The sequence below is a fragment of the Schistocerca gregaria genome, chromosome 2 (assembly GCF_023897955.1).
Source record: "Schistocerca gregaria isolate iqSchGreg1 chromosome 2, iqSchGreg1.2, whole genome shotgun sequence".
Lineage (NCBI taxonomy): Eukaryota > Metazoa > Arthropoda > Insecta > Orthoptera > Acrididae > Schistocerca > Schistocerca gregaria.
Window position 1 is genome coordinate 221,369,038 of NC_064921.1, and position 22,134 is coordinate 221,391,171.

General features: G+C 44.2%; 1 protein-coding gene across 13 annotated transcripts in view; it reads left to right on the plus strand.

Moving 5' to 3' along the window:
• The window catches only part of LOC126336721 (Ig-like and fibronectin type-III domain-containing protein 1), a 2,308,230-nt gene that overhangs the window by 1,400,517 nt on the left and 885,579 nt on the right, over window positions 1-22,134 (plus strand). For 2 of the 13 annotated variants that reach the window (XM_050000695.1, XM_050000699.1), the window contains exon 1: window positions 20,782-20,962. The exons of 10 other annotated variants lie outside the window; for them this stretch is intronic. The gene's annotated coding sequence lies outside the window, so the exon portion shown is untranslated. Of the gene's footprint in view, window positions 1-20,779; window positions 20,963-22,134 lie in introns of those variants that run through there. One more of the 13 variants, XM_050000704.1, reaches the window with a different exon arrangement.

A 22,134-nucleotide genomic window follows, 5' to 3' on the forward strand; every position in this document is an offset into this window, starting at 1 on the left:
TTCCCTATAACTTACACCATTTTTATGAGAATTTTGAACATTTTGCATCGGCTGTTCATATTATAAATTGAAGTCCCCGCCACGTTATGCTTCTGTATAATATGGTTAAACTGAGTCATTGAGGAATTGTTGTAGCAATTTCTATACGATTCCCATTGACACATAGAGATTCATGAGGAAATTTTGTGTATTCCACCACATATTGGTAGGGTTCCTGCACTTAACTTAGGATACACTTAGCAACTAATAAATTTACGAAACCCTCCGTTACCAAATTTACCCTTATTGTAATTTTAATTAACATGGAAGTCATAAAAACAAACATGGAGGCAAAATGTACGCATCTAAAAGCTACTTAAAAAAGGAATAAACTCACTTAAATTTGTTTCCACAAGAGGAGCATACAGCGTCCCAATTCGGACCTCGCTAGCATTTACGTTTTACTTAAATATAACAAGATAAGTAATCATACATGTGACGAGGACAAATGAATAACCCTATCAATCTTTACAGATAAGAATACGACTACATCCACGAAGGTTCGCGTCCTGGCAAGGGAGATACTTAACTTCAACATATAAGGTGATTACAGTAAGCCCGAATTCTACTCCACAAACGTAGCAAAAGCGACACAAATGTACTGAAGGAGGATAGCCGGATGTGCCGTAGTAAAAAGGGCCACTATCAACCCCGTCAGAACGTGATCCCCGTGAACACGTCAGTTTCAGCTACCTGCAACGTACACAGAGTCATTTGTAGCTTCTTAAAAACAATTAACATGAAAAGGCACAACGCGTAACACACTAATAAAATATAAACGACTACTTCACAACACTAGCTCCTCTTTAGACAAAACAAACAGCAGAATATTAATAACACGTAAAATACTTCTAACTTATAACAAACTAAGGTATCACGTAATAGAATATCGTCTTGAGCTCATAGAATACTCAGTTTGACTTGCCTGTTTATAGGTCTTATAACTCAACTTAACAGTGTCAGCTTAAGCAAAAACCGCGAATTCAAAATTCGAAATATGACAGGAATAATGATTGAAGCCACTGACAATGCTAGGCTGCCACACAGAGGAGACAACAGTAATTTACACAACCGACCTTACATCTCCAATTTAGTATAATAATTACTTACAGTACCATGACAAACTCTGAATAACACTTATTACCCAAGGTAGGTGCTGGTATCGAAAGGCACCTTTGGTAATACAGAGCTCGAGTGTATCGACTTATTGAAAGGGTTTCAGCTGTACATCCCTTTCCACATAGCTCTCTGTTTACACACTTCTCGAAGTTCTGCAACTAAAGAGGGGCATATAAATCCACATATAACTGACATAGATTTAATCAGAATAAAACAGTACCTTAGTATGGCGCAAATGGCTTCGTTTGCTTTACACGTGAGATATCTTCACTATTCAGTAATTCCGAAATATATTCAACAACCCGTGAGAACAAGACGTCGCCGTGGTTTCAACTATTTACTTCACATAATTTTCTGCACAGACACAACGCAGACGAAGCGTTTTCACACGAAACAGCAGCGATCGTCACACATTTCTTCCGTCACGCCATAGACACATCTCAATTTCAATGTCCAGTAACAAGAACCTATGCATGCCCTCGCAGCAGAAAAGCCCCTAAACAGAACAGTGCACCACCGCGATACCGAACCCGAGGTCCCATCAAGTCACTGGCGCGATCTCTCGCTGACACTGCCAATAGCGTACAGGCGTCGTACCACAGGCCTCACGGTAAACTACAACAAGCCACCTCCGCTGTCCCTTCTCTCTCTCCATTAACCACCCGACCAGCGGCATGAATCGCGGAAGGCAAAGATGGTGACCCTATAATCGATGGCAGTGATGCCATTCTAAGTCGTCTGTTCAAATGGTTCAAATGGCTCTGAGCACTATGGGACTTAACATCTTAGGTCATCAGTCCCCTAGAACTTAGAACTAGTTAAACCTAACTAACCTAAGGACATCACACACATCCATGCCCGAGGCAGGATTCGAACCTGCGACCGTAGCAGTCCCGCGGTTCCGGACTGCAGCGCCTAGAACCGCACGACCACCGCGGCCGGACTTATTGCTTCCCGTGTGCAGCCCTGATAGGTTGCTTGTTTTATGTGTGAAAGATCACAATATTGACTGAACAGTGACTTAAAACCAACACAGATAGTCCCGCGGTTCCGGACTGCAGCGCCTAGAACCGCACGACCACCGCGGCCGGACTTATTGCTTCCCGTGTGCAGCCCTGATAGGTTGCTTGTTTTATGTGTGAAAGATCACAATATTGACTGAACAGTGACTTAAAACCAACACAGATAGTTTTTCAGTTTCCCAAACGCCTTTCTCGACGTCGAAATTCGGTGTCAGCAACTGGAAGTCAGTACTCCTTTAGAACATGTAGATCTAGGACTCTTTGCAATAGCAGCACCAGCGCCCTTGCCGTAGTTCGTGCCAGCTTGCACGCACGCTTCGCCGCGTGGGCGTGAGTCGCGGGCGCGTCTCTGCCCGTTGTTACGGTCGGGCAGGCAGCGGCCAGGACCTGCTCCATCCACTCCTCTCCCCTGGGCTCGGCCGGCGCTGCGAGATCAACGGCCGCCGGCCGCTGGGCGCCGCGCGGGGTGAACAACCCACGAGCCAGCTGCCGCCCTGGGCACCTCGCCTGCGTGCTCCTGTGCGACCTTGAACCTTGCGTGTTCGCTCGCCACAACAACCGGCCGGCTGCGGTTGGCTCTGTTGCCGAACGTGTGTGTGTGTGTGTGTGTGTGTGTGTGTGTGTGTGTGTGTGTGTGTGTGCGCGCGTCCGCGCGCGCACTGTACTGACGTAACGTCATTATGACACGTGTCGCGTTATCCTGTCACGGTCGCCACTTGCACCAGTCTGACGGTTTTGACCATCCACGGTAAAAACTTTTCTTTGTTATTTTCATGACGCAGAATAATAAGGAATTCAGCTGTAAGTTATTCATTTTTTCGGCATAAAAACAGTCTCGTTTGCGAAGTCATTTAATATCAATGATGCGTTTCACCGTTTTGGGATACCAGCACACTGGACAAAGGTAGCTATGCAACCCATTCGTCACAAAGCTATATAAACAAATGGGGGCAATAGTAACTGGAATACCTAGTTATTGTTGCGTCCATTTACCATTTAATATGGCTTGATGGTGTATGTGGATACGTACAGATACATATCCAGCTACTTTTATATAATCTGGTGTGCCCCAGAAGAGTGAAACGCTTCATTGATATTAAACAATTTCTCAATCAAGACTATTTTTATTCTGAAATAATTCGAAACTGGTTACTGAAACATTCTGCCACAGTAGAACGAAAATAATTTTACGTCCTTTTTTTTATTTTTTAGCACGCTGTCCTTTTTCATACTACTTTTCTGCTCGGCTGCCTTTATTGTTTACTTTATTTGCAATCGCTTTTGAAGCCTTCTCACTTCTCATCCTCGAACACTTAAGCACAGTTATCGAAATTGAATACACCCGCAAGTAAATCTTGCTGATGTAACGAAGCATCGTCTAATATAGCACTAGACAGTAATACACGTACTTACTACATGTTGCAGCAACAAGTCATACTTCCGTGCTCGTCTCATCTCGGTAATTGTTCCAAAGTACTTGAGGCTGAAGCCATAAAATGCTTCAAAATCTACTGCAAATTAAGTAAACAACAAACACAGCTGAGGGGCAAATTTGTAAAAGAATAATAATAATAATAATAATAAGATGATGATGATGATGAGGTCTGTTATTCCAAAAACAAACCAATAAATTTTCTTTTAGTTCGTCTCATCCATGTAGGCATGCAAATCTGGGTGAGCTCTGGAGCTTTTTCATCCGACTGGATTTCTGTTCTTTATATACTCTGTATCTGGCTATTTTGCGATTTCGTTAGACTGGCTATACGTATCCATGTCCTGGATCAGCTCTGGGTCTCGTCGTTGTCGTGTGCAAATGCCAGGCTGTCAATCTTCTTCACCGAAATTGATCTTGTCCGTACTACGCTACAGCTTATTTAAATAAAAGAGTTGTTCTTCATTTCTTGATATCTGTAATACAATTTTTTTTTTTTGAATTTATAAATGACTCACTGTGGTTGACAGTATTAACTATCTCAACGCTGAAAGGAGAAGTCAACTGTCATGTATTTCACAAAACATAGTTACCTTATTTTTGTAATATTTCTTCCGAGGCACTATGGTAAGCTGGCTGCTTCATTTATGGAACTCCTACAATCACCTTCAAGCAGCTGTTTTCATCTCGCCGAGGCGTCTAGCACTTCAACCATAGTACCATCGTGAAGAGGCGCGTTAACCTCCATTTACATAAAACCAAAAAAATACATTCTTTTGCAATAATATTTGTTCTATCGAGAGTCAACTCTCTGGTAGCAAGTATATGCAACTGTTTCGCCTCATCCACAATGAGGTGGCGCGAAACATCACACCTCATAACATGAAAAAATATTTTTTTAAATTCTTTCACTATTACCTTTTTTTCGGTATAAATGTTAGAGGCCTTCGGAGAAAAGAAAAGTAGCTGCATGAATATCAAGAGCTCAGATGGAAAACCAGTCCTAAGCAAAGAAGGGAAAGCTGAAAGTGTAAGGAGTATATAGAGGGTCTATGCAAGGGGAACACTGAACATGTGTAGACGTTACAGCGGCCTGCCAGATCAGACCTCGGGTGTCGCAAACGATGCATTTATCCTACTGAAGTACCAAAAACCTCAGCACGACCAGGCGGACATCTTATGTCTGTCACCATTTGTCCCCTCATTGCGAACCTCAGAGAGGCTTTGTACCATTTTCAGTTAGAACGTTGTGTCAGGAAAGTGAAGAGTCCGGCTTTTGGCTACCGATCCGGCGTACAGTTTTAATTTGCCAGCAAATTTATTACAGCGTGCGCACTGTCAACGAGTGAAAACCTGTCTGGAAACGTCTCTTAGACTGCTAAAAAACGGTTCTCCATCTTTTACTTTCTCCAATGCACAGTATGCACGAAGAAGAGCGCTGCCGCCGAAATGCCAGGGACCAGGTTCGAGTACAGGCCTAGTAAACGGAATTCCTTTACGGTCGATTAAAAGATTCATCCCATTATCTTTTTTATGTGACACTGTAACCGCACAAGCCTCATTACACACGATAATTTTTGACGGTTGTTCTCGAAGGATTTTTTCTACACGTTGGGTATCTTTCACTCATGGCAATTGTCTACCCTATGTGAAACATATCAAGCCGTCCTACCGGGTTTACGTTTCAGCTATAAACTGTACTTTTCCCTTGTAGCTGCCTGTAAACACAGGCTCAGAAGTCGACATGTGAGTGGTGTCATTTCTGTCGGTTATGTCTGGCAGAACAGGCACCAGTCGACATGAAGTCAGGTGGGACATATATGAGAAAAATTGAGATGAATGTAATGGAAAGCAAACGGGAGTGGAAGCAGGTAAGACGGAAATAATCATTTCCAGCCGCACAGGTCACTACGGCAATGCAACGATGAGGGTTGAAAATTTGTGGCAGCGACTCGAACTCGGGAGCTCTGCTTTTCTAGAAATGTTGTCTTAACCGCCTCGACCATCCGGACACGCTTTACGTCAGATCCAAATTCCTAATCCACCCCTCGCCGAAGCACAACAACCCTCGCCCTAGTCGCAGATTTCCGATTCCCGTAAGAGTTCGGACATCGATTGTGCAAATGGATTGAAACTTTCTCATTCAACAGCCATCGCGCTCATAGGACTTAAGACGTGAATGGTGTATGTTCTGTCGTATAATAATTTGTGTCTGACGGACAACCTGTCCGGATGGCAGAGGCGGTACCAGCTTGGTAGTGCAAATGGTTCAAATGGCTCTAGGCACTATGGGACTTAACATTTCATGTCATCACTCGTCTAGAACTTAGAAATACTTAAACCTAACTAACGTAAGGACATCACACATATCCATGCCTAAGGCAGGATTCGAACCTGAGACAATAGTAGCAGTGCGGTTCCGGACTGAAGCTTCTACAACCGCTCGGCCACAGCGGCCGGCGGTGTGGTAGCTCAGCGTAATCGGTCTGTAATAAAAAACTAAGTGACTTGATCAACGGCGAACTAGGGTGGCTGTCGCGGCACATCCGCACCGGACAAATGCAACGAACAATGCCGACCAAAATGAGATTTTTAAAAAAAATGCTGCACGGTAGCTCAGCGTGTTCGGTCACAGAGGTGGCGGCCTCTGTAATAAAAAAACTGAGTGAAGGGATCAGAACGACCTTCAACTGGTCATCTGACGTCCACTACTACCAAATACAACGAACAATTACAAGCAAAATGAAAAAAAAAAGAAAACGCGGTTTTCGCAACCGTTCTAGAAAAGCAAAGCACCGGGTTCGAGTCCAGTTCCGGCACAAATGTTCAACCCTCCTGTAGCAATGCCACAGTGCCCTGTGTTCCTGGAAGTCGTTATTTTCTTCCTACCTCCTTTCCATTTTCTTCAATGCAATCATTCGGCTTCAGAAGTGTCTGAAGCTCGATAACTTTCAAAACAAATTTCACACCACTAACGTTTTTTGCCGTTAATAACGTACGACTAGACCACCGACGAAAAGAACTTTTTAATGAGAGTGGCCTACTATTAAGATTTCGCAGTTCTGAATCCTTACATGATTACAAAAAGCGGTATCAAAACCAATTAAAAATGAATAAGCGATATTCTAATAAAATAATTTTATAGAGAGTTAAATATATTTTTATACACTGTTTCAGTTAACTGTTTATTATGTGAATGAGATAGTACGTCTAGAGATCAGCATTAGTATAGAATAAAATGACAGGGAAGAGAACATGTGGCACAATAATCACTTGGATCCGAGAGGAAATTTCCTATCTCTACACATTAAGAGAAAACAGTTCGTGAAAACCGGACCCAAAGTTGGAGTTTTGTCTATCAAATGCGAAACTGAAGTAAGGTGTCGTTGCTGAACGTAGCGTTAGTCTAACTTTGAATCAAAACTGAATGTGAGAGGGAGGCATGGGCATCATTCAAGGAAGCTGCAAAAAAGCGCAGAGTGATGGAAATCTTCAAGTTGTTCACTTTATGAACAGCAATCTTAATTTTTTTTGCTGACAATTTGTGTAAGAAAAAGGTGAGCTCTTTCGTCAGCACATCAGAAAGAAACGGGAAGACGGTATCAGGACCGCTGGAATGACAACCATCATGGGAGTCTACTGTTGGTCATTTCATAGTGAGGTATAGCAAACATCATATCGGAGAAAAATCTATTTACACTGTGTGGTCAGCAGAATCCGGACACCCCCAAAAACAAACGTTTCTCGTATTACGTGCTTTGTGCTGCCACCGACTGCTAGGTACTCCATATCAGTGACGTCAGTAGTCATTAGGCATCATGAGGGAGCAGAATGGGGCGCTCCACGGAACTCGTGGACTTCGAACGTGGTCAGGTGATTGTGTGTTACTTGTGACAAACGTCTGTACGCGAGATTTCCACACTCCTAGACATCTCTAAGTCCACAGTTCCCCATGTTATAGTGAAGTGGAAACGTGAAGGGACACGTATGGCACAAAAGCGTACAGGCCCACCTCGTCTGTTGACCGACATAGACCGCCACCAGTTGAAGAGGGTCGTAATGTGTAATAAGCAGACATTTATCCAGACCATCACACAGGAATTCCAAACTGCATCGGAATCCACTCCAAGTACTATGACAGTAAGGCGGGAGGTGAGAAAATATGGATTTCATGGTGGAGAGACTGCTCATAAGCCACACATTACGCCGGTAAATGCCAAATGACGCCTCGCTTGGTGTAAGGAGCGTAAACATTGGACCATTGAATCGTTGTGTGGAGTGACGAAACGCGATATACAATAGGCGATCCGATGGCAGGGTGTGGGTACGGCGAATGCCCGGTGAACGTCATCCGCCAGCGTGTTTAGTGCAAAAAATAAAATTCAGAGGCGGTGGTGTTACGGTGTGGTAGTATTTTTCATGGAGGTGGCGGAATGGTTACACGACAATAACATCACTGTAATAGACTGGCCTGCACAGAATCCTGACCTGAATGCTATAGAACACCTTTGGGATGTATTTGTATTGGAAGCCGACTTCGTGTCAGTCCTCACCGACCTCAGTGCAGAACTCCGTGGAGAATGGGCTGCCAGTCCCCAAGAAATCTTCCAGCACCTGATTGAACGTATGCCTTCGAGAGCGGAAGCTGTCATCAAGGCTAAAAAAAAAAAGGTTCAAATGGCTCTGACCACTATGGGACTTAACATCTGAGGCCATCAGTCCCTTGGAACTTAGAACTACTTAAAAGTAACTAACCTAAGGACATCACACACATCCATACCCGAGGCAGTATTCGAACCTGCGACCGTAGCAGTCGCGTGGTTCCGGACTGAAGCCCCTAGAATCGCTCGACCACCATGGCCGGCTCATCAAGGTTAAGGGTGGGCCAACACCATACTGAATTCCAGCATTATCGATGGAGGGCGCCACGAACTTGTAAGTCATTTTCAGCCAGGTGGAATGACACTTTTGATCAAATACTGTATATGCTTTAAGGAGGAGAGAGAAAGGAATATAGTTTATATGTAACAAAAAATCTTTTCATGTTTATATCTGAATAAAATCTTTGTTCACATTGAAAAATTAAATTAAAAAATATATTTTTTTGTTTACGTTTCAGTTTAGAACTAAATCACATTGGAACAGAACTGTACTCGAATGATTAAAAAAAAAATTAAAATGGATTCAGTGTCGAAAAAACGATAATACAAAGCGAATGCATAACAAATAATTAGCCAGGTGCGAATAGGGCTGGCGCACTAAGTGTTCCGAACAGATTTAATTATGTATACAAACAATTGACGAATTCCGGGAATCGAAGATCTCGACGATTTTTGCCTGTTAGCGGCATTGATAGTGGTAAGATATTCATCCCAGGGACTCCAGGACTTTAAAGAATGTTTTGATTTCAACTTTGAAGTCGGATAAAAACTGTCAAAAGAAGTATTTCCCGAGTGATGGAATTACAAACTAACAGTTTCGAATTTTTTCCCTTTACTTTACCGTGAACTCGTTCTTCTTGCCGAATTTCACAATTCTGGACCAACGGGACCTGTAGGTTCTGATGAGTGAGTTTGCGAGTATCAAAGTACGTGACATAAATAGCCGTATCTTTTGATTGCACTGACTTAGAAGCTAACGTTTATTGCACCGCCAAGGTACTAGATGTTAGTACTTAAACTAACGTAGACTAGCTTTTGCTAAGAACAACACACACACCCATGCCCGAGGGAGGACTCGAACCTCCGACGTTTGAAACTGACTGTAGAACTATCCTACTGCCGCCAACATTCATTTCGCGTAGGGTCAACGAAGATAAGAGAACTTAGGGCTCATACGGAGGAATATAGACAGTCGTTTTTCCCTCGCTCTCTCGTTGTGGCACATGTTACCTTCTGCCAAGCACTACACGGAGGATGTATGTAGATGTAGATAGGGGTGTAGAAAGTAGTCCCTAATCCTGTTGGTAATCTGTAATATAATTTCCCTGTGTCTTGTTTGTTTGATTTCGATACTACAAACTGTGTCAGTGGTGTGTAGAATGTATGCGTTTTTACGTGTTCTTGCGTACCAGAACACTAAAAGAATCGTTTGTAAAATTACTTTCATGCTTCTCAGTATCTGAAGGACAACAAACACCAGTAATTATTAATTTTGCAAGTGTTTGCGTAACAGAGAAATTTCAGATTCAGCAAGCGTTATACAACTGCCATAAGATAGGTGGAGGAGGAGATTAGTGTTTAACGTCCCGTCGACAACGAGGTCATTAGAGACGGAGCACAAGCTCGGATTATGGAAGGATTGGGAAGGAAATCGGCCGTGCCCTTTCGAAGGAACCATCCCGGCATTGGCCTGAAGTGATCTAGGGAAATCACGTAAAACCTTAATCAGGATTGAACCGTCGTCCTCCCGAATACGAGTCCAGTGTGCTAACCACTGCGCCACTTCGCTCGTTCATAAGATAAGTAAAGAAAAAATAATCTGCCTCCAAAACGGTAATTATCTATAGAAATTATTGTTCACAACTTAAACTGCACAAATAAACATCGTGAGTCACCCTGCGAAATCTTTTGATGTTGATAATTAAATTACCGATTTTAAATCATGGTAGACAAACAACCATTTTATTATGGATGAAAGAAAATGTAATCGATGTTTTCAGATTTACGTTAAATATCTGTTTCTTGATCATTATAACGAACAGCTTCCTAGCTTCGATATTGAATCTCGTCTTCGGCATCTTGTAAACAGGAAAGGACGTGCGATTTAATTGCAATGGAAACTGACGTTAGAAATCAAATAGAGGTAGGTACCCATTTTTTTGCCCCAATATTGTCTGTTAAAGCGGTCCGCATATTTCATCATGATAAATCATCTTGTCTCGGCATTGTAAAAAGGACAGTACGTTAAAACATGGATTTGCACCTTTGCATTACACTTTGACAGTGCTGTCACAGACCAGTTCCACGAAAAAGAAGTTTCACGAAGTGCTGCTGTAAAATATTATTTTCGAGCCATACCCGTCGGCCAGTGCTGATCGCTATCGTGAGTTGCAGCGCCGGCTCTCCTGTTTTCACGGAACTGAGGCTGTTATCCAGCCTAGAGATAAAAAGGGCCGATTACCCGTTAGTCCGTCTGAATGGTGGTAGTCTGTACCGATACAGTTGTTTTCGAATGTGAGTGATTTGTCACAGGTTGGTTCATATTTCGTGATTCCCTTTGAGAAGAAACTTCTGAAAGTGTCAGCAGGCAACAGCACCTCACTGCAGTACTACGAACGTTAACAGCAATTTGCCAATAGAAGCGCTTGCGTTCTGCTCAGGAAGCTGATCGGCCCGAAGGCCTGCATATTGAAAAACAATGCCCGACAAAGAAAGAAAAGCACACAGAGAGGAATGATAGCATGTCAATATAACTTCGGCACCATTGGCGGCCTTATAAATGATTAGACCTGCAATTCTCCGTGACACGCAGACGGCCGACAGAGTGGATTAGTGTCGTTTGTTTTTAGTGTTGTTGCTGGTGTGAGACAGCACTATCAGCATCTGAACGGGAAAGAGGCCTCTTTGTGGGTCTCCATTTGGCTGGATGGTCTAAACGTGTAATAACCAGTTTTTTTTTTTTTTAATCAGATGTGGCAGTGGCCCGATGTTTATGACAACGCGATGGCTCGCGTCCTCATCAAGGATCCGGTCGACAACATCTGATCGCCACAATTGAGAATGGCCGAACTCAAACGTTCAAACGTGTGTGAAATTTTATAGGACTTAACTGCTAAGGTCATCAGTCCCTAAGCTTACACACTACTTAACTTAAATTATCCTAAGGACGAACACATACACACACACCCATGCCCGAGGGAGGACTCAAATTCCTCCGGGAGCAGCCGCACAGTCCGTGACTGCAGCGCCTAAGACCGCTCGGCTAATCCCGCGCGGCAATGGTCGAACTGTGTGCCAAATCTGCACCACCGACCTGACGACAAGTGATGGATCCTCTGTAACATTTTATATCGTCTTAGGCTATTAGTCGCAAGGTAAGCAGTAGCGCGAGTGGGGAACTAACATCCCGTGCGTAGCCTACCGTAAACGCTACAATATATGCCTTGCGCTTGCAGTGGCACCGTGAGCGAGAAGCATGGACTCCTGATGAATGGCGGTGAAACGCGGTTGTTCACTATCCCCAGATGATCACCACCGACGAGTACGTCGACGACCTGGGCACAGTTCTTCCATTGCACTGAAAAAGCACGCCTGTGTTACTCATTGCGTGGTGTGTCATCGGACATGACTTCAGGCCAAGGTTGATAGTGATGGAGGGAACTCTGCAGCATTACGCCCGTATACGGAACGTATTTCTGTGAACTGTCTGCTTCATGTTGAGGTACTCATGTCGCCAGCAAGATCCTCACGTCTGGCCCTGATAACAGCCTGTTTGGGACCAGGTCGGACGTCAAACCCTCCCAGTCCCAGTAACCACGATAGCAAGAGCAAGTCGTGGGCCGGCTTCCCTAAGGACTATACAAAGGTTGTATGTCACACTGTAGTACATGCATTCGTCTACAACTACATCTACATCGACACACCGCAATCGACCGTACGGTGCGTGGCCGAGGGCATCCCGTACCACTATCAGTAATTTCCTTTCCTGTTTACTCGCAAATAGAGTGAGGGAAAAACAGTTGTCTATATGCCTACGTATGAACCCTGATTTCTCGTATCGCATCTTCGTTGTCCTTCCACGCAATGTATGTTGGAGGCAGTAGAAAGTTCTCCCAATAGTGTTTCTCGAAAATAACGTCGCCTTTCCTCCAGGGAGTCCCATGTGAGTTCCCGAAGAAACTCGGTAAATAGCAATAGTCCAATCACAAAAAAATAGTTCAAATGGCTCTGAGCACTATGGGACTTAACATCTATGGTCATCAGTCCCCTAGAACTTAGAACTACTTAAACCTAACTAACTTAAGGACAACACACAACACCCAGCCATCACGAGGCAGAGAAAATCCCTGACCCCGCCGGGAATCGAACCCGGGAACCCGGGCGCGGGAAGCGAGAACGCTACCACACGACCACGAGATGCGGGCAAGTCTTATCACATTTCCCTGGGGCAGTCCTTATGCTACTCCTGCCTCCGTCTCATATCTTGGAGTCTATTCCATATGCACATGTTGTTTGAAACTACTGGTAACAAATCTAGCAGCCCGCCTCTGAATTGCGTCAATGTCTTCCTTCAATCCAACGTGGTACAGATCCCAAACACTCGAGCCGTACTCAAGAATGGGTCGCACCAGCGTCCTGTATGCAGTCTCCTTAACAAGTGAGCTACTCTCTCGTAAAATTCTCCCAATGAAGCAAAGTTGACCATTCACCTTCCCTACCACAGGTCTCACATGCTCGTTCCATCTCGTACCTCTTTGCAGCGTAACGCCCACATACTTCAAAGACGTCATTGTGTCAAGCAGGACAGCAGTAATACTGTACCCGAACATCACACTTTTGATCTTCCTACTCATCGGCAACATCTTACATTTTTCCACATTTAATGCTAGCTGCCATTCATCACACTAACTGGAAATTTTGTCTAAGTCGTCTTGTATCTTCCTACAGTCACTCATCTTAGACACCTTACCGTACAGCACAGCATCATCAGCAAACAACGGCAGATAGCTCGTCACACTGTCCACCAAATGATTTATGTGCATAGAGAACAACAGCAGTCCTATCTCACTTCCCTGGGGCACTCCTGACGATACTCTTGTTTCTGATGAACACTCGCTGTCGGGCACAACTCACTGGGTTCTGATATTTAAAAAGTCTTCGAGCCAATCACATATCTGTAAACTTATTCCATATGCTCGAACCTTAGTTAATAGACTGTAGTGGGGCACCGTGTGAAATCTAGAAATATGGAATCTACCTGTCACCCTTCATCCTTAGTTCGCAGTATATCATGTGAGAAAAGGGCAGGTTGAGTTTCACTGATACGTAGATACAGGCTAGTCAGTCCCAAGAAAGATTGTTTTATTCTAACTGAGAATATGTTCAAGGATTCTGCAGCAAACAAAAATTAACGATATTGACCTGTAATTTTGCGGGTCCGTTCTTTTACCCTTCTTACACTACTGGCCATTAAAATTGCTACACCACGAAGATGACGTGCTACAGACGCGAAATTTAACCGACAGGAAGAAGATGTTGTGATATGCAAATGATTAGGTTTTCAAAGCATTCACACAAGTTTGGCGCCGGTGTCGACACCTACAACGTGCTGACATGAGGAAAATTTCCAACCGATTTCTCATACACAAACAACAGTTGACCGGCGTTGCGTAGTGAAACGTTGTTGTGATGTCTCGTGTAAGGAGGAGAAATGCGTACCATCACGTTACCGACTTTAATAAAAGTCGCATTGTAGCCTATCGCAATTGCGGTTTATCGTATCGTGACATTGCTGTCCGCGTTGGTCGAGATCCAATAAATGTTAACAAAATGTGGAATCGGTGGGTTCAGGAGGGTAATACGGAACGCCGTGCTGGATCCCAATGGCCTCGTATAACTAGCAGTCGAGATGACAGGCATCTTATCCGCATGGCTGTAACGGATCGTGAAAACCACGTCTCGATCCGTGAGTCAACAGATGGGGAGATTTGCACGATAACAGCCATCTGCACGAACAGTTCGACGACGTTTGCAGCAGCATGGGCTATCAGCTCGGAGACCATGGCTGCGGTTACCCTCGACGCTGCATCATAAACAGCAGCGCTTGCGATGGTGTACTCAACGGCGAACCTGGGTGCACGAATGGCACAACGGTATTTTTTTAGGATGAATCCAGGTTGTGTTTACACCATCATGATGGTCGCATCCTTGTTTGGCGACATCGCGGTGAACGCTCATTGGAAGCATGTATTCGTCATCCCCATACTGGCGTATCACCCGGTCACCCGGCGTGATGGTATGCTGTGCCATTGGTTACAGATCTCGGTCACCTCTTGTTCGCATTGACGGCATTTTGCAGAGTGGACGTTACATTTCAGATGAGATACGACCCGTGGCTCTACCCCTCATTCGATCCCTGTGAAACCCTACATTTCAGCAGGATAATGCACGACCGAGTGTTGCAGGTCCTGTACGGGCCTTTCTGGATACAGAAAATGTTCGACTGCTGCCCTGGCCAGCACATTTTTCAGATATCTCACCAACTGAAAACCTATGGTCAATGGTGGCCGAGCAACTGGCTCGTCACAATACGCCAGTCACTATCCTCGATGAACCGTGGTATCTTGTTGAAGCTGCATGGGTTGCTGTACCTGTACACGCCATCCAAGCTATGTTTGACTCAATGCCCAGGCGTATGAAGGCCGTTATTACGGCCAGAGGTGGTTGTTCTGGGTACTGATTTCTCAGGATCTATAAACTGAAATTGCGTGAAAATGTAATCACATGTCAGTTACAGTATAATATATTTGTCCAAGGAATACCCGTTTATCATCTGCATTTCCTCTTGGTGTAGCAATGTTAATGGCCAGTAGTGAATATACAGGCGTCACTTGCGCTATTTTTCCAGTCGCTTGGGACATCGTGTGCTAGGTCAGAGCTGGCGCAATTTCATACTGATAAGTGGGCTCATATTGCGAAGTTCTTTGTATCTTTACTTGATTTTATAATCACTGAAATAAGATCACACATCGGCTCTAACTGTGAAGTTTCATTTCGTTCCGTCGTCCCTTCTTGGCCTTCATCCAGTGGTAATTTCATAGAGCTATCTGGAGCTGACGACACCGAGTCGGCCGGCAGCCCTTGTGGGGTGCAGATGGGGAGTTTTGAACCCACTGGCTGCGGAGGTGTTGTTTCAGTCAGCTCTTTTTGGAAGTTGGCAGTTAGTGATCTATCAAGTTGTTCCCTCTGTGGAAAGTTTAGAAAGTGAGCGGAAGTGCGTTCCAGTGCACGGCAGTGGGAACCGGCGTAGTCAATTTCCCGTTTTTAAGGAAGGCGTTGCTGTTTCGTAAGCGTATAGGGACGCGATAGAAAGAGGGCATCTAGCAGAAAGCGGAGCAACTGGCAAACGTGGAGGTGTTGTCTATCGAACGAAGCGGACTTGGTGAGACTTGTTGGAAGCAAATATATCTCGTTGTGTTGCAATGGAAATTTGAAACGAGTTCTTGTGTGCATGTTTACCCTCTTGTACTTCTGACTGTGATCCTGGCCCGCAGCTCGTGGTCGTGCGGTAGCGTTCTCGCTTCACACGCCCGGGTTCCCGGGTTCGATTCGCGGCGGGGTCAGGGATTTTCTCTGCCTCGTGATGGCTGGGTGTTGTGTGCTGTCCTTATGTTAGTTAGGTTTAAGTAGTTCTTAGTTCTAGGGGACTGATGACCTTAGATGTTAAGTCCCATAGTGCTCGGAGCCGTTTGAACCATTTTTGTGATACTGTATTGTTTACAGAAGAGGTGGTAGGTACTGGATGGTGAGGGCGTGCTGACTATGATTGGATTTTGGTGTCTTTTGAAAGTATAGAGCATTGATTGGCGGCATAGAGGCAACGTCTATTTTAAACCCGTCCCGCGGGCTTGGCTGCTGACCCATATTTAGTTAGAGAGAATAGTGTGTGTGTGTGTAGCAGTGTATGGAAATAATCCGGCGCCTCCAATGAACACCTCTGAAGAATTCTGTGGAGAAACACGTAGTGTGATTCGCCTGGTGCACCGCAGGGCGAGGACTCTGGAGGCGAGAGGCACTTCGCTAGATGAGTTGACAGACGAGACGGAAGGTGTCAGCGCTACTGAGGAAACACTCTCCTGACGCTCTGTACCGGCTAATTTGGTGCTAAATTGCTTACTTGCTACTTAGATGGAACGCATAAGCAGTTGTTGGTGCGGCAGTTATGCCAGTCTGTGGATCTACAGAACCATTTATTTGTGCAAATCATGAAGGGGAAAAAGCAGCAAGCCTTCAGAAAATCCCCCGCAAATAGACACTGGTGCGACCTGTTCTTGAATACTGCTGGAGTGTTTGGGTTCAGTACCAAGTCGGATTGAAGGAGGAAATCGACGCTGTTCAAAGGCGAGCTGCTAGATTTGTTACGGGTAGGTCCGAGCAACACGCAAGTGTTACGAAGATGCTTCGGCAGTTAAAATGGGGATTCCTGGAGGAAAGGCGATGCTCTTTTCGCTATTGAGAAAAATTAGAAAATGTGCATTTGAGACTGACTGCAGAACGACCCTACTGCTGCGTAAGCAGCACGAACATAAGATGAAAGAAATTATGGCTCGTACGGAGGTATATAGACAGTCTTTTTTCCCTCCCTCTACTTGCAAGTGAAACAGGAAGAAAAATGACTGGTAGTGGTACAAAGTACCCTGCTCCAAGCACCATTCGGTAGCTTCAGGAGTGTGTATGTAGATGTATTCAAAAAAAGGAGAAATTTGTCACGGCAAATTATAAGAGGTTGGATTTACAAATGACATACCGTTCACTGACTGATATTCCTTTCCTCATCTTAGCGATTTGTTAAGCCTGCTGAATTCAGCAATGGGTATTTCCCATTCTCCCAACAGTAACTTAAGTTTCACCTCAGTCGTTTGTTTGAATAAATTCCGTTCGCCCGTTGCGTAAACTTATGCCGCGAGCTGTCACAGGTCTTTTCTGCGTTATAATTCATTGTTCTGGCTGAGAAATGTTGAACTTTTTGCGTATGTGTCTAAAACAGTCGTAGTAATTGAGAAAAACTGTTGAATTGGTCATGCTTCGCCCCAGTGACAAAGCGATATTTCACGTTATGGTCTGCTGACTCGCACTGACCATCGGACAGTTAGCGACGCAAATGACGCGTATCTGTCCTATATTTTCGGCGGTTGCTGGTCTTGTATTACTTTCCATTGCTAACAGACGCATAATAACGGTGGACAAACGGTCAAAAGCTTTATCTTCGCGAGGAAAACGTTATCTCGTCAGCTCCATGAAGGCTTCACTTACTACCGTGGTGGGTAGCACAACGTATTAGCCGTTTCTTTTACGACTACTTCCAGCAGCATCAGAACACAAATACTGGAGTTATCCGACGAGCAGCACTGCGTTAAACAACATATTAGTTCATTGGACTACTGCCAAGTTCAGTATAACGTTTCTTCTCTGCGTAACCAAGGTAGGAAAAAAATCGGCGAACCAACCCCTCTGCTGGGAATATGGTAAACTTAGTCGAGAATTTGATGATTTTAAAAACGTTTGTTGGCATGATGAGAGAAGGTTTGCTCACAGCAAACAATTGAGATTCCAAAGACAAAATGGACTTTTGACTTTACCAACCGACAAACCAATTTTGGGGAGGCTCCATTATGAAGATTAAGGTGGGAAGGAAGTATTTTGAAAAATTATTCTTTCTGTGTTTATTAGGACGCAGCGACTTCGTAATACGAAATAAACCATACTTCAGTCATACAATCTCAATCATACAATCTCGTATACGACGTATGATCTGCAGGTAAACACAATAAGCTTTGATGCAACCGGTGATGTGTACATTCACATTTGCACTGCATAAAGTCAGCTGTCTGCGTTGCTTCAAATATCACCGTAAAACGCCTTTTATGTGTCACGTATTATTAGATTATAGCACAGAGGTAACATATTAAGGCGATGATGAAATTTATTTTAACATTGCGCTCTAAGTTGAAGGATGTAAGTAGTTAGGACCACCATGATTGTCAACAAATCAAACAGTAAGCGTGTAAAAGAAGGAGGACGTTTAAGAACAAAGACCATTAAAAAATTAGAAAAATGATCAGAGCTGATGGAGCAAAGTAACATGTATGTTTAGAACTTTACTGATTTCTAGCTCCTTTTTTTTCATATTACCTTCTGTTAATAACAGAGTTATAGTTATTTAGAGACGACTGCTGTCAGAATACACTACTGGCCGTTAAAATTGCTACACCAAGAGGAAATGCAGATGATAAAGGGTATTCATTGGACAAATGTATTATTCTACAACTGACATGTGATTACATTTTCACGCAATTTGGGTGTATAGATCCTGAGAAATCAGTACCCAGAACAACCACCTCTGGGCGTAATAACGGCCTTGATACGCCAGTGCATCGAGTCAAACAGAGCTTGGATGGCGTGTAGACGTACAGCTGCCCATGCAGCTTCAACACGACATCACAGCTCATCATGAGTACTGAGTGGCGTATTGTGACGATCCGGTTGCTCGGCCACCATTGACAGACCTTTTCAATTGGTGAGAGATCTGGATAATGTGCTGGCCACGGCAGCAGTCGAACATTTTCTGCATCCAGAAAGGCCCGTACAGGACCTGCAATATGCGGTCGTGCATTATCCTACTGAAATGTAGGGTTTCGCAGGGATCGAATGAAGGGTAGAGCCACGGGTCTTAACAGCTCTGAAATGTGACGTCCACTGTTAAAAGTGCAGTCAAAGTGAACAAGAGGTGACCGAGACGTGTAACCAATTGCACCCCGTACCATCACGCCGGGTGATACGCCAATATGGCGATGACGAATACACGCTTCCAATGAGCGTTCACCGCGATGTCGCCAAACACGGATGCGACCATCATGAAACCGTAAACAAACCTGGATTCATGTGAAAAGAAAAATACCGTTGTGCCATTCGTGCACCCAGGTTCATCGTTAAGTACACCATTGCAGGCGCTCCTGTCTGTGATGCACCGTCAAGGGTAACCACAGCCATGGTCTCCGAGCTGATAGTCCATGATGCAGCAAACGTCGTCGAACTGTTCGTGCAGATGGATGTTGTCTTGAAAACGTCCCCATCTGTTGACACAGGGATCGAGACGTGGCTGCACGATCCTTTACAGCCATGCAGAGAAGATGCTGTCATCTCGACTGCTAGTGATACGAGGACGTTGGGATCCAGCACGGCGCTCCGTATTACCCTCCTGAACCCACCGATTCCATATTCTGCTAACAGTCATTGGATCTCGAGCAGTGCGAGCACCTTATCGCGATACGATAAACCGCAATCGCGATAGGCTACAATCCGACCTTTATCAAAGTCGGAAACGTGATGGTACGCATTTCTCCTCCTCACACGAGGCATCACAACATTTTACCAGGCAAGCCGATCAACTGCTGTTTGTGTATGAGAAATAGTTTGGAAACTTTCTTCATGTCAGCACGATGTAGGTGTCGACATCGGCGCCAACCTTGTTTGAGTGCTCTGAAAAGCTAATCGTTTGCATATCCCAGCATCTTCTTCCTGTCGGTTAAATTTCGCGTCTGTAGCAAGTCATCTTCGTGGTGTAGCAGTTTTAATTTCCAGTAGTGTATTTCATTGTAACTCTTGAAATAGACTTTGGCGGACTTTATCTCCCGAGGATGAGCACAGTGATTATGATCTTCAATAGCCTGAATTTTGACCATAATTTAAGGCGGATTACATTAATACTCGGCTGATTAGTAACCATATATATATTCATATGCTCTGCCGGTAATTTTCTACGTATATTGCGAAGGTCACATTAAACCATGATTTTTCACAGACAATATTGAAAGCGAAACACTGTTGTAACACTTCTAGAGTATGATGTCACGTAAAATGGTCCACTTAATCGTCCTCGTGTGACAGTCGCGCTAGAGACGGCTTGACTGAACGAAGTTCTTGGTAACTTTCGCGGATGTCATGCTGTTGCGCTTCAACGGGCCAAACGTAGTTTCCTGCACTTTAGTTAGTCTATACTCGACTTCGGACAGCTTAGCGAAACTCTGAAACCTAAATTTAGATGGATATCGTGTTACTGGAGCAAAAGAAACACCGACCTCTCAGGAAATATGCAAAAAGGAAAAAGGCTAGAGTTTCCGGAAGCAAAACGGATGTAGACAGCTGAATGTTGCAAGACTTTGCTATATTAAGCCGTGATGAACGCTTAGTACCAAAGGCCGTTAAACCAAAGTCTCTGGTCGACGTATACGTTAGCGGGTCATGCGGCGCTGAGAGGAAATGCGTCTCGTAACCGTTGACTTGGCGAGAGTGCGCGAAGTCTTAAATTTACGCTTCCGCTTGAGCGTAGTTCGCCGCGGCGTGGCGAGGGAACCGGACGTCATCGCAACGCTAACGGAGAGCCCGTCTGCGCATGCGCTGTAAGCAGCGCGAAGATTGAAACTGCCGGCCCGGCCGCGCGTCCCAGCAGTCGACTTTCGCAGTGTGCTGCAGGCGGCGACATCTCCTCGCCTACGGTTACGCCGCACCTGTTTGCTTCCAGAGACGGTAATCGTCTTACGTCTGAAGCAAGGGGAATCGGCGCTGTGATACTTGGAATTTTAAGTTTTCGCTGCGGATATCCGGCAGACACGGTTCCTGTATTAGCGTCGGTAAGTACACAGCGCTTATCGTCTGATATTGCTTTTCCCTTTCCCGTGCATAACTTACATGGAGTTAGAAGTGTTAGACATCCGATTCTCATTTCCGTCTCAAGGACAGATGTGGTCTCATTTCAGTTCTCTTGATTTTTCACCTATTACTTCCGTTTTTCAGTAGTCATTCTAACGAAACTTATTTTTAGTGCTTCAGGTTTCCTCAATTACCTAGAGCATAAAGTACTAATGTTGAGGGAAGGCAGATACTTATCTGCACATGTTAGTTCTGGCAGTGAAATAGTAATAGTGACGGAACAAAGCAAAGTTATTCGAATTTGTGTTTAGTAATGTTCCACAAACTTTTATGTGCTGTTTTTCCAATTCTAAATCAACTTCCTAGTGTTAATCGGTAACAAAGATGTTATTAACAAATTCTACCAATCAAAGAGTTCAACCATCAAGGAAATTAAGCGATATATCGAAATATAATGGAATTTGCAAAACGGTTTTGTTTTATGCGAGTTAAAATGCTAATAAATAGGCGTGTCGTTACAAAACGTTGACAATGAATACTATTTGTTGAAGAAAGCAGGAGCGTGAACATACACAAAAATGATTTTATGTAATACATTCACAGTTTCACCAGAATTACAGCTTCAGGTCAGCTTGTTAGAGGTTTTACGACCCTGTCTTTAGCTGATAAGTGAACTTAACGCAGCTCGATATAGGGGAAAATACAGTTTAACGAGCTATCCAAAACACAGTACAACCTAACACAAAGCATTCGAAGGTCGTAAATCTTGATGTCCCAATTACAAAACACAAAGACGGTGAAAAAATACAAAAATAAGTAAAAAATTTTCTTCGGACCTTTAAAACGACGAATTATCTTCAATGTCGTAACATTATATGTATATACAGAGGTCTTGCGATGTTTCTCACTTCACATTTCATCTTATCCTGTAGATGTTGCACACCCAGTGATTTTGTTCCTGCTTAAGGGGATCACAAAATTTGTTATTCGTATCTCGTATTTGCCTGTGTATAGACTTATATGGCGAGAGATAATGTCCCTGAGATAGCGTGGAACAAATGTATGTTGAGATCACGTAGTGCAACGAAAACACGTTGGCTTACGGTTTACGTTAGTAACACTGTTGCCAATGACCCGTGTGACTTTTTCTATG